Raw genomic sequence first — 11830 nt, 5'->3', positions numbered from 1 at the left:
GAGTATAATTGAGAGGTCATAGAAGCATTTTTCCTATTAATGCTGTGTACTCCTCTCTCTTTTATTGCTCTTTGTTACTACTTAAAGCTGGTCCGTCTTGACAATGCTCGTGACCTGGACACAGTTTACTCATATTGACTGTACCATCAAATAAAAGACATTGGTAGTTCAGACTCTACATAAGACCATTATTCTCTGACCAGGCCAGTGTTTTCAGACCACACATGACAGATAGTTTGGGGTAACGCCCTTCAATATGGAGGCATGCGCTGTGATCTTTTTTTTTTTTTATCAAAGTGCAATGGCGATTAACACAACATAGACTTTAATTATGACTTAGAGAAACATAAAATCATATAGGGTACAGACATGAAAGTTGGGTGCGTTTAGTGTAGAGGATTAAGATATGGATGAAAGAGCACAAAATTAGAATATGTTAACAGAGGGACTGCAGGAGTGTGGCTTATATGCGATAGGGCTCGGGCAAAGATGTGTGTGGGAATGTGTCAACATGTGTAAGAAGCTGTGTTACAAAAGCAGAGTAGAATGAGAGCATGAGATGGAAAATGAAATAACTTTGAAAACATCTAAATAATTCACTGGCTCACCCCTCCTCTTTTTTTCCAAGTCAAACCAGTGGATTTTATGTCATCATGTTTACAAGGTTTCAAATTTTGACCATAAAATATTATGTCCTCATCATGCACATAAGTTTTTTGCCAGAACACTCCGCCAAAAAAAAAAAAAAAATCATAATCCCTTCTCCTTTAATCAAAATCATGAGTGTCTGAGTGATTAAGTTTTGAATGAATTTTGCCTGAGTATTTTGTAAAGATATTAAATTACCTCACATATGTTCTGTATTGCTCATTTTTCATGTTCAGACGTAGGCATAAATGCATCTTCTGTGTGCTATGCTAAATGTATGTGCTATTTCAGAGTATGTGACTTGATTGAGTTCTGTGGTGTCCACGTGACTCTTTACACCAGCAGTAAGCATTCATATCAGGGATGGTTCAGCTCAACTTAGCTCAAACTGCCAATAGATCAATGTCCGGTGATTGCGCTATAGCCTGCTCAATACAGATCTAAGCTTCCCGACAAGTTTGCCAACACAAAACAAGTGTTGAGGGCAAACACAATTATTTTCGGCCTTACCTTTGGGAATTATTTCAATTCTGACTGGCTGCGTTCCAAAACATGTGGTTGAGCAGCCCCATTCGCAGGAATTAATCATGAATCAAATGAACCGGTCCTGAGTGTATTCGCTGCAGCTGGACTGCTTGCAAGAATTAAAAGAATATGCTTCCCACTCTAATTCCAGTCACCGCAGTTTCAAAGGAAAAACAACTTTGATCATCGCCATCAATCAGCACTCAAAGCAAAGTGGGTGCATTCAGTCGACTGGTGTCCAATTTCTTCAGACCATTATTGTAAAATTAAAGAGAAACTGCCACATATGCCAGAAAGATAGAGATGAGTACATCTTGTTATTTTGCCTGTTAAATCTCTGCATCACACTTCACACAGGGAAGGTTTCAGTGACTCATTTTGCTTTTTGAATCCTTAAACGTGAAATTCTGTGGCTCTGACCCATGATAAATAAGGTTTTGATTAGAGCAGAAGTGCTAACAAACTTTTGGATTCACTGAAGATTTGCAAACATTGTCAAAACTTGTGTTCATTAATTGTACATCAGTATCAGACAAAATGATTCAAATAGACTCAAGACATTAAGTGTGATAAAAATCAAATACGTGCCATGTCCTACATTTAATATGATGTTTAAGGTTCTTCTTGAGTCCGTTGTGGATACGTACATACACTTCCATATAATTTATTTCTAATGCATTTTGTCATCTGTCTGCATCACTAACAACATTTTCTGTGATTCAGAATGGATTTCCTGGGGGAGGTAGTTACAGAAAATAGTGTTGAAACACCAATGACATGCTCTATTTGACAGTATGAGCTACCTGGTCACTTAGTTTCCCTGTAAGGCTTTCCTTTTTCCTCTCTCTGTATCTTCCACTGCCTCTCCTGGGATCCCTGCATTGACAACCTCAATATGATCCTCCGACAATTTATTTTTATTGTTTTGATCTTGCACTTGCTATGAATTACCCATGTATGTTGCAGAAAATGTCACAGGAGTGTGCTGTATGAAATAACAATGCAGTTCGCAGTGTGCAGTCTGAGCTGTTCTCTTCTCTTGTTGCCTGGCTCTCGTCGTGTCTGCTTCTCTCTTTGATGCCTGCATTGAAAAACACTAAGACATAAATTTGTTCTGTTTTTCTGCGTAGAAAGAATAGGGAGGAAGGGGAAGGGAGAAGGAGGGGGGGTTCACAGAATGCTCCAGAATGCTTATTTTCCTCTCCGTGTCGGAAAGAACAACAGTTGCTATGTGTCAAACAAATGGTAATAAATTTCTGTATTATTGCTGGATATTGTAAACAAGTCACAGTGCAGCAGTAACACTGAGCTTTTTCTCTGCGTTCCCCCAGCTTTATCACTGAGCACCATGAGGACTTTATTTATTTATTTATTTCCTGCAAATGGCTAATGTTGGAGCAGACAACTACACAAACATTCATTGCCAGGAGGCAAATTTGTGTAAAACAATCCTCAAGTACTAATGGCATGCTCTGTGTGATAATGTTTTATTATAGCCCAGATTCCTATTTCTCACCTGGTCTTTTCTGCCTTCTACCTGCCTTGCCTGCAGGCTCTATCATTCTTTCAAAGTCTATCTGATTGTGTTTTAACAGCAGCCAGGAGCACGGGCAAACACGTCTGGATTTGTTATAAATTCAAACATTAAAATTGAACATAAATATTACTTATTAACGTATGCTAATGGTCTCCTGCATGCCTACAAGGACACAATGGGCTGCTTATATATAGTGCAAAAGTAAGCTATTTGCCTGACAAATGGCTTGCCTTTAAAGGTGGGCGGGTGGTGGGTTCCATTAGCACCCACAAAGGCAAAACACAGGTAAAACACTGCAACTTAGAGTCCATAAACTTTCTTATTATCTGCACTCAGAGTCTACTTTACTTTTAAATGTGACATTTCCATTCAAGGATATTCATAAAATGCAGAATGCAAAATGACAAAGCAATGATGAAGCATCCCCAATACAAAAACAGCCAGAGGCGTGCAACAGAAATATTCATGTTTAGACAATATCCACAAATGCTGCCTCATAGCATGAACTTTTTTAATCAGATGGCTGAAATCACCTTACAGAGATGAGTGCAAATGCAGCCTTTTGAAAATCAGTAAGATGGCATTGGCATCTGTGTGTGTTTGTATGTATTTATATATATATATATATATATATATATATATATATAGTTCTATGTTGCTTGCATTCAACTGTGGTAAAACAGCTCATTTTTCATTATATGAAAACTTTGCTTTTTATCTGAACTTCACTGACATGGGCAATGGCAGGCAATTTACAGATATATTTTATTTTCATGTCTAGCACCAACTGTTCAGTAACTTGGAATAATAAGCGACAATGAGAAAAGAAAATACAGAAAATAAATACAGATGGGTGACAAATTAAAGGAAAAACCAACATAAAGTGTCTTAGTATAACGCTGGACCGCCATATGCTAGCTGAACAGCTTCAGAGTTCCTTGGCATTAATTCTTCAAGTCTGTGGAACTTGGATCATGAACACTATTCTTACCAAAGATATTTGCTCACTTACCATAAGTCATTAAATTGGTTAAGATCTAGTCACTGCACAGGCCACAGCATATTATTCATGTCATTTTTATACTCATTGAGCCATTCATTCTCCCCTTGTGCCCAATGGATGGGGACTTTGTCATCCTGGAAGAGACTGTTTCCGCCAGGAGAGAAATGTATCTAAGGCGATCACTCAGAACAACTTTGTATCGATTTACAGTGACCCTTTCCTCTAAGGGGACAAGTGGACCCAAGCTATGCCAGATAAATGCCTCCCAAAGCGTAACAAAGCCACTGGATCCTCTCACTGTATAGGTCAATGGTTCAGTGTTTTCCTTTTATTCGTCACCCCTCCGTATATGGTCAATTTAAAGCCATAAATGCGCACTTTTAACTTTAGTAGCATGCACCCCACCAACAGCTCCCAAAAATAAATAAAAAATAGACCCAAATGCACAACACAGAGGCAGCCCGGTAAAAGGTAAACTGGCTGTACTGGTTTGGGTTCGCTTACAAGACAGGAAGATAAGGCAAAATGGGTCAGACAAAATCTAGATCCAGGTTTACAGCCAGAGGTGAAAGAAAAAAACTAGCAAAAAAAAAACAATGCCGGAAAGTTCTGGCAAAGTACACAAAGTGAACCTGACAGAAAATATACTGAGGGGGCTACTGAGGGAAGTGAAAGCAGGTGAGTAGGGAGGCAGGGAAGATCAGGTGATGCAACTGGCGGGAAAGTGGGGCAGATCTGGTCTGAAGTGACAAGAGAGGTAGTGAATGGGGAAAAAAAGCAACGAGAACAGAATGAACAACTGAGATGCAAACTGTGACACTAGCGTCATTGTAGTTTTTCTGTCTGGAATTTAAGCTTCCTTACACGACTGGATCAAGGACAGAGCTGCTTTTTGACACAGTTTCAATTGTCATTAATATAAAATGTAGACCAGATGAATCAAAGCGGCTTGCACGCGCTCTTCCATGCACACCTGCTGATTTTGTTTTGTGTCTTTATGTAACAGTTTATAGGCTCTCACAGTCGGCTTTCACTGTCTTGAGGATTATTTTTGGCAGTGTGTCCCTTCCCTTTAAGGACACACAGTGTGCAGGCAAAATACATGAATTCCATTAATTCTTCTTCTTCTTTTTCTTTAATGGAAGAGCCTTCACAAACAGCTGGCCAGATTTTTTTTTCTTCTCATCATAAAATAAATGTGCTGGCAGGTTGAGTTAGCAGCTTTTTTTCCCTCTTCCACCCAGTCATAAAAAATACATGTTTGAAGATTTATGTTTCTTCTTCTCTGCATTAAAACGCTCCTCCAGTCTCTCTTAGAATTGCTTTGTACAATTATACAAACCCAACCACCTTCAAAAGAGACGTCGCCAGAAGACCTTAACACAGTCAATTATGAACATCCTCATTAGGAATTACCTTTTGCAAGTCGTAATCAGAATAATTACCCTCTTCAGAGTCTTTAATATCTATTGGCTAAGCACAAACAATCCCTGCCTCCTCATTTCAGTTCAGTATTATTTACACAGTAGTGCCAATTCAATACATAAGCAATCTCCGTGTAATTCTCATGCACACATAGGACAAGTCCTCGAGTTCAAAGGCCGGCTCTTCTTCAACAGCATTCATATATAGTTAACATGGTCTAATATCACACAGCAAAAAAAAAAAAAAGAGAAAGAAAAAAGAATAAGTAAAAATAAACATCATTACTGATTGCTATGGAATGTCATTTATTTCGAATATCTTGAATGTATAGTAGTATGTGTGGAAAATGTTGTGAGGATACTTCCAGTCATTTTTGTCTGTTCTGGACGGAGACATTTCACACTTTCAGAACAACAGAAAACACATTCTCAGCAGTATGAGCTGCTCACCGGGCTAGGCACAGGAACAGTCGAGCGGCAAAGTGTAAATTAGGTTTTTGCTACCAGTGTGTGCCAGGGAGGTAGCCAAACATTTTTCTTAAGGTAATATCCAATGTACAACTCTCAAACTCTAATCTGACATGATTATTAGCTCATTTCACTATTACAGGCTATTGTTACGGTCTACCCGATGTTCTTCCTATTATTAGTTTTCTCGGTTATTACCCTCATATTTTTGGGCCCATTATCACCCTATTACAAAAATGAAATCTACAATTATCATCATATTCTCATTATTATTAGCCTAACACATTACTGTGTGCTCTGATCAGCATCCCTTTATTGCTTTATTCCTGAGTTATAAGGTAAAGTGCCCTCCATTATTTAGCACAATCATCCTGTTTTCTTTAATCTGACTTTTTCATCTACCGTCTGTTTAGGCTTCCTTTCATGTTTATTCAGCAGTCAGGACAGCCGAGAAGGGGAAAAAAATGTTTTCAGAATGTCCCAGGAAAGGGTATTGATGTAAACTAAAGTGTACCAAATATTACTGGGCTCAGTGTGGTTCACTTTACTCACTGGGTAAAAGGAAAAACGAATTAAATATGTGTACCTTTTTATTTTTTATTTTTTACTCAGAAAGATTCAAATGTGGTTTTTCAGCTAGATGAATATTTCAAGCAGAAAAGCTTTGATAGAGTGCATTCGAGAGTCGTGCATGTTGTGTCTCTGTACAATGGGTTTGGTGGACTCCATGCTTGGAGCACTTTGGCTGCAGAGTGGCAGAGAGAGAATGGCTTCCGTCCAGCTGAGATAATGGAATTGGTGTGTTCTCCCTGAGCTGTGCTCCTGGCTGGAGTTAATTCTGTTAATAGCAGGAGCTTCTACAGTCAAACCCTTTCGCTGGCTTGGGCTGCGCTCAGAGAGCACAAGAGGTGGCTTCTGTAAGATGGGTGATGGATGTATAATGGATTAACTGGAAAGAGGCACATACAAGCTACAATTGTTCTCGAAGCTGGTAATGTGTAATCATAAAAGGACTTGGCTCTCCGCATTTAAATCCAAATGCTGTTCATGCAAGGCCAGCAACATTCCAGCATTCCAGCATTGACTGCATCTCTCCCTGCCCTGCACAGTTAACATCAGAAGCTTTTTGACAAGTCCAGATTATTTGTATAGCGCAATATCACATACAGTGTCTCCTTGGGGCCTCCAGACCCACATCAGCAACAATTACCCACCCAGCCCATGCTTTCTGGGAAGACAGGGACAACTCCCCAAAACCCCGAACACATAAGGAAGATGAGAAAAGAGGCAAATTAAAGAGATTCTCTTCTGCAGATAGCTGGGGATGTGCTGTAGATGACCCCTACAAAAACCTGCATTAACATTTGTTCGCATTGACATTAATTCTGGACTATTTACATAATGATCTAAGGAAGTTTCAATAGCATTTAATGGGGGGTTTAAATCTTTCTCATAACTTCATTCACTTATCTGTGTTATTTTTTTGGATTGCTAGATTTTTTTTTGATATTTAGCATGATCAATAATGTGAAAAAATGTCAATACAAAATGGATGAAAACAACTGAGATTAGTAGCTTCAAAACTCTTGTGAACAACAGTGTTAATAGGTTTATTATCTGCTTAGTTAAAGGTCTCACCCTTTATTGGCCCTCGTGAATTACTTTCCTTCTTTCTTTCTTTTTTTTTGCTGATTTTGTACTTTTACAGTAATTTCTACTGCAAAAAAAACTCAAGTTAGGGTTGCATGTTACAATTGAGATGCTTTTCTGAATTATACTGTAATAAATGGACATTTTTATGCACAGATGCACTTGTGTTTGGTGTGTTGTTTACATGGTCATCTTCTTGAGATATATAGGCATTATAAAGCTAAAAGGCACTTTACTGTGAATTTTTGCATGAGTGTACGTCGGGGCAATGACAATTACAGGTGAGCCCACACACCAGCATATTTCTAAATGAAGAGGCGACAGTCTTGAGACATTGACATAGTATGATTACCTGGATATTGGCAGTCAGTATTATGGACCTCTTCTGTCAACCTGGTTGTTGCAGTAACAATGCCAATCTCTCTCCTTTGTCCTCCTGCTTGCATTATAGAAATGCATTAAAATGCACGCTGCAGTTGCCATAAATACGTATCAATGACAAATGCCAGCTGGGTAGATTAGCGTGCAGTTTTGATCGCTGTCAGACCCATTCTCCATCAGCTGGAACACAAGCTATAAATGAGGCGCATTGTTTCGGGCTTAGGTCATAATATGAATTCTGCATGATGTGTACACACTAGAGAAAAAATCTTCCATAATCTTCACCTCGAGTTAATTACTGTAGACAAACATTATGGATCGCCAGAGACTCTTATCACTGACTGCTTCAATACAGAGGAGATTTGCCCCACATCTGATATGATTTTAAACTCTAAATAATCTTTGCAACAAAACAATCTGTTTGCCCTATTGTCAAATTTATCCCTTCTTCCATGAGCCGATCTGAAAGAGATAGATGTACATTCTCCCTAATTACACCAATTATTACTCAGTGATGATATAACAAGCTCTCAAACAATTACCCCTTCTCCCCTTCCACTCCGTCTCATCCTCCCACACACAGCCTCACTAGAAGTATTTCACTGCACAAATATATGCTTGCCATTTATACTGGCTCATAAGGAAAAACTACAAGCATATCATTCATTATACTGCATGCCACCACAGAAACTAAACAAGACCAGCACCAGGGAGCCAAGTTACTTCCTGCTGAGCACAAGATGTTGGGATGGTGACACTCTCTATTATGCAAAATTTACAAGACTGCTGACTAAACTTGTGCCTATGGCTTACATGCACAGAAAAATATACTGCCTGGGGTGCAGAGAGACATCCACCTTTAAAATACTGTAGAACTTTACTGACTCCACTGTCACTGCAGAGGCAGTGTTCAATAAACTAGATTTTTTAGTCCTGATTTAACAAGGCATGTTTGCTAAAAATACATCACTATTTACAGCAGTAGCTTTGGGGGGAAGTTATGGGCTATGTGTACCCACACTCGCTGCTGGCAGCCACCATGTACAAATGCTACAGCCTTGTCTTGTTGGCCTTAGAGCAGATCTACTACTTCAGTTTCTCCATGCCTTGTTTAATGCCCTGCTTAGGGGCATTTCAGCTGTGGTGGATGACAGCGGTGAGGTCAGTCCTCTGTCGGATTCCTGACCAGAGTTGCTCTTGCCGAAGCAGCTTCACTTCTTAGCACAAGCTGATTTTTATTTAAACCTGCTGCTGCAGTATGCATTTCTGAAAGACAGCTGTATAGCTGACACTTTGGCACACGTGTTTTTTTATACAATTTCGTCTCAAAATGCGGTATCGCACATTACATTTCAGTGTGATGTGAGATGTTTAGAAAACAATATTCAAGAAGAAGTGCTTCCTCTCTAGGAATACTTGGACTCTCATCAAAGTGCTCTTCTCCAGTTAGTCTCTGTCTCCAGCCAGGATTTTGTGTGCCACATGCCAGAGACTGTTGAGGGGCCTGTGGGGGAGTGAAAAGTGAGTACAATGGACAAAGGCATGTGTGGCACCTTACATCCATTTCTTCTTTTCCTCCCAGCTATTATTGTATGAAAGTGCTGTCGACAGCTTTTGCACTGCACCATGAATTCTCAAATAATGGGAAACTTACCTTCCTTTCCCACATGGAAACAGTGATGCCCGCAAAATAAAAGAGAAGCTCTAGATCAGCAAGGATTAGGAATAAAAGATTCTCTTAGATCTTGAAACGCACTTTTATCACTCAACAATTTAGGACACAAGGACTGTAGGACTGTATCATGACTCAAAGTGAATACGTCCTCAGGCGGTTTGTTTTTTGGAATTTTTCATGCAGGAGGAGATAAGTTTTGACCTTGGAACTGGACAGCAGCACCAAAACTCGCATTAGATTTACCAGGTCAAGTGTGATGATTTTTAATTACTTCTCCATGACTACAGAAGAATCTTACTGCATCCCAGATAAGCGTCCAAACATATTAGAATTGAAATTAAAATGAAACTGCACTCACGGTGCCCATGTGTCATATGCCATTATTACTGTTTCAGAGCCAGAATTGGTGCTTATTTTCAGAATAATCTGCCAATTTATTTTTTGAAAGTAATAAATTAACCAAAATTAAAAGATATTACTATACAGTTAAAAACACAAAAGCGGAAAATCACCAGATTTTGAATGAAATAAGAAAGACTTTGCTTTTCATTCGTAAGCATCTTAATTGTAATTATATAAAAAACATGGCTGTCGGTTCATTTCACACTGATTGATGACACATTCAAAGGGCTAATCTTTCCGTCATCACTGTGTATAATGAAAACGATAGAGTATATCTGTTGTGGGAAGCGTATGGAATTTCTGTCAGATTTTGTAAGGATTTAAATTGAATCAACCTGGACGTGACGGGCTAAAATTGACTGAAATTGATAGAGGGCAGGGAGTTCACCAAGAAACAGTACAGTCTGTTGGCTTGGTAATGAGGACGTACTCAGCAATATTCTCTAATAAAGCTTACCTGGTGTGCCACTGAAATAGCTGAATCAGTTCAATAAAAATTATATTACTGTACATTCTCTGGTAATAGTGAAAAGCTAAGACAAGATCATTTTACTGAGCAGCTATTATTGCCATTATTAATCTTCTCATTCTACTTTCACGACATCAAGCACAAATTGTGGATTTACTGTAACAGCTGAAGAGGATCTTTGAACCCAGATGGATGGACTCCACATTATCCTTCTGCCTGTGCTTTGCATTGCAGACCAGATTGTGAATGATTAAACGATTTGCCATCTTTCGTCTTTCAAGGTTCACGTCCTATCTTGTAGATTCCCCAGAGATTCTACTGTCGTTTTAAATATAATTTCAGCCATTACATTACTGTTTTTTGTTAAATAATAACTTGCCGCCAGTATGTTTATTAAAAAAAAAAAGCCAAGCGTATTGCTAAGCTGGACGCTGTAATACATTTTGTATGATCCTTGGATGCCAAGATGTAAACTGCCGTCTAAGGCCTTGAGATTCACCTCCAGCCTAATCACACCATTAGTGTTTCCCCCCCTGTGAAAATGTGCCTGTTGATGGGCTGTCTAATGTGAGAGCTGTGGCCAGGCCTGGAAGAAGTCATCCACTCGCCTCATTTGGTCGCTTCATTGCACTCTAGGAAATTTTTCATGAGGTCTAAGTGACTAAAACACACAGTGAGCATTTTTTATCAGATCTTTACATTTTAATACAGTTGAGATATTTAAAAGTTTGAAGTGGAGGAAGGAAAACTTGCTCACTGTACACATGAAGCCTGACACTGCAGCGGGATTAGGTTTATGACAAAATGGGATCATACGCTAATGACATCAGGGATGATATTCATCACCAGACTTCATTCAACTTTTGTAAAAGGGCAAACGGGGCAACATGGAACATTAACTCCAAATAAAGGTTTCGACATCTTCAAGGCACAGTAGCTGATGAATAAAGACATATATGGATTCTACAAAATGCACTGTTAGAACAGTTTCATGGACAAAGTAAGCAAGGATTGTATTACTGAACTGGAAAATATGCAATTTATGTTCTTTGGCACAAAAGCAATTTAAGCTTCACTTACAGTTAGAATCTTAAAGGTTTCCAGGCTTCCATGGTTTTATACATAACAAGCATAAGAAGCCAATTCTGTCAACTTGTAGGGTTTAGCCTTCTGTATCACTATTGTTCAGGATTGGTTTTCTAGTTACACATGTATACTTGAATTACTCCACTGTGCGGTGTAGAGCAGTTTAACCGTGTTTGAACTTGAGCTGGGTCGCCTTGGTAAATCTGCATATTTTAGAGAAAGAAGGAATTATTTTCGTGTGAAAAAAATCTTGTAAATATGTTACTTTGATGCACAGAGCCGTGTTTTTAGGGGTTAAATCTACGACCTGAAAGAGACTTTAATGTGCGATTCATCACAAAGTGAGCAAGTTCAGTTGAATTGTGTTCAGTTGACTTGTGCCCTTCTTGGAAAATGCAAGAAACCCAATTTTCACTCTGCGTTTATTTCATCCTTTGTAACTTAAGATCTCATGACTCTGTGTAATAAGATGTGATTTATCCATTTTAAATTTAAACTGTTTAATTATCACTTTTAAAACTGAGTTCAGCTGACAAAATGTCCAAGGGACACATGCCCACAC

The sequence above is a fragment of the Acanthochromis polyacanthus genome, chromosome 17 (assembly GCF_021347895.1).
Source record: "Acanthochromis polyacanthus isolate Apoly-LR-REF ecotype Palm Island chromosome 17, KAUST_Apoly_ChrSc, whole genome shotgun sequence".
Classification (NCBI taxonomy): domain Eukaryota; kingdom Metazoa; phylum Chordata; class Actinopteri; family Pomacentridae; genus Acanthochromis; species Acanthochromis polyacanthus.
Note: the sequence above shows the minus strand (reverse complement) of the source record.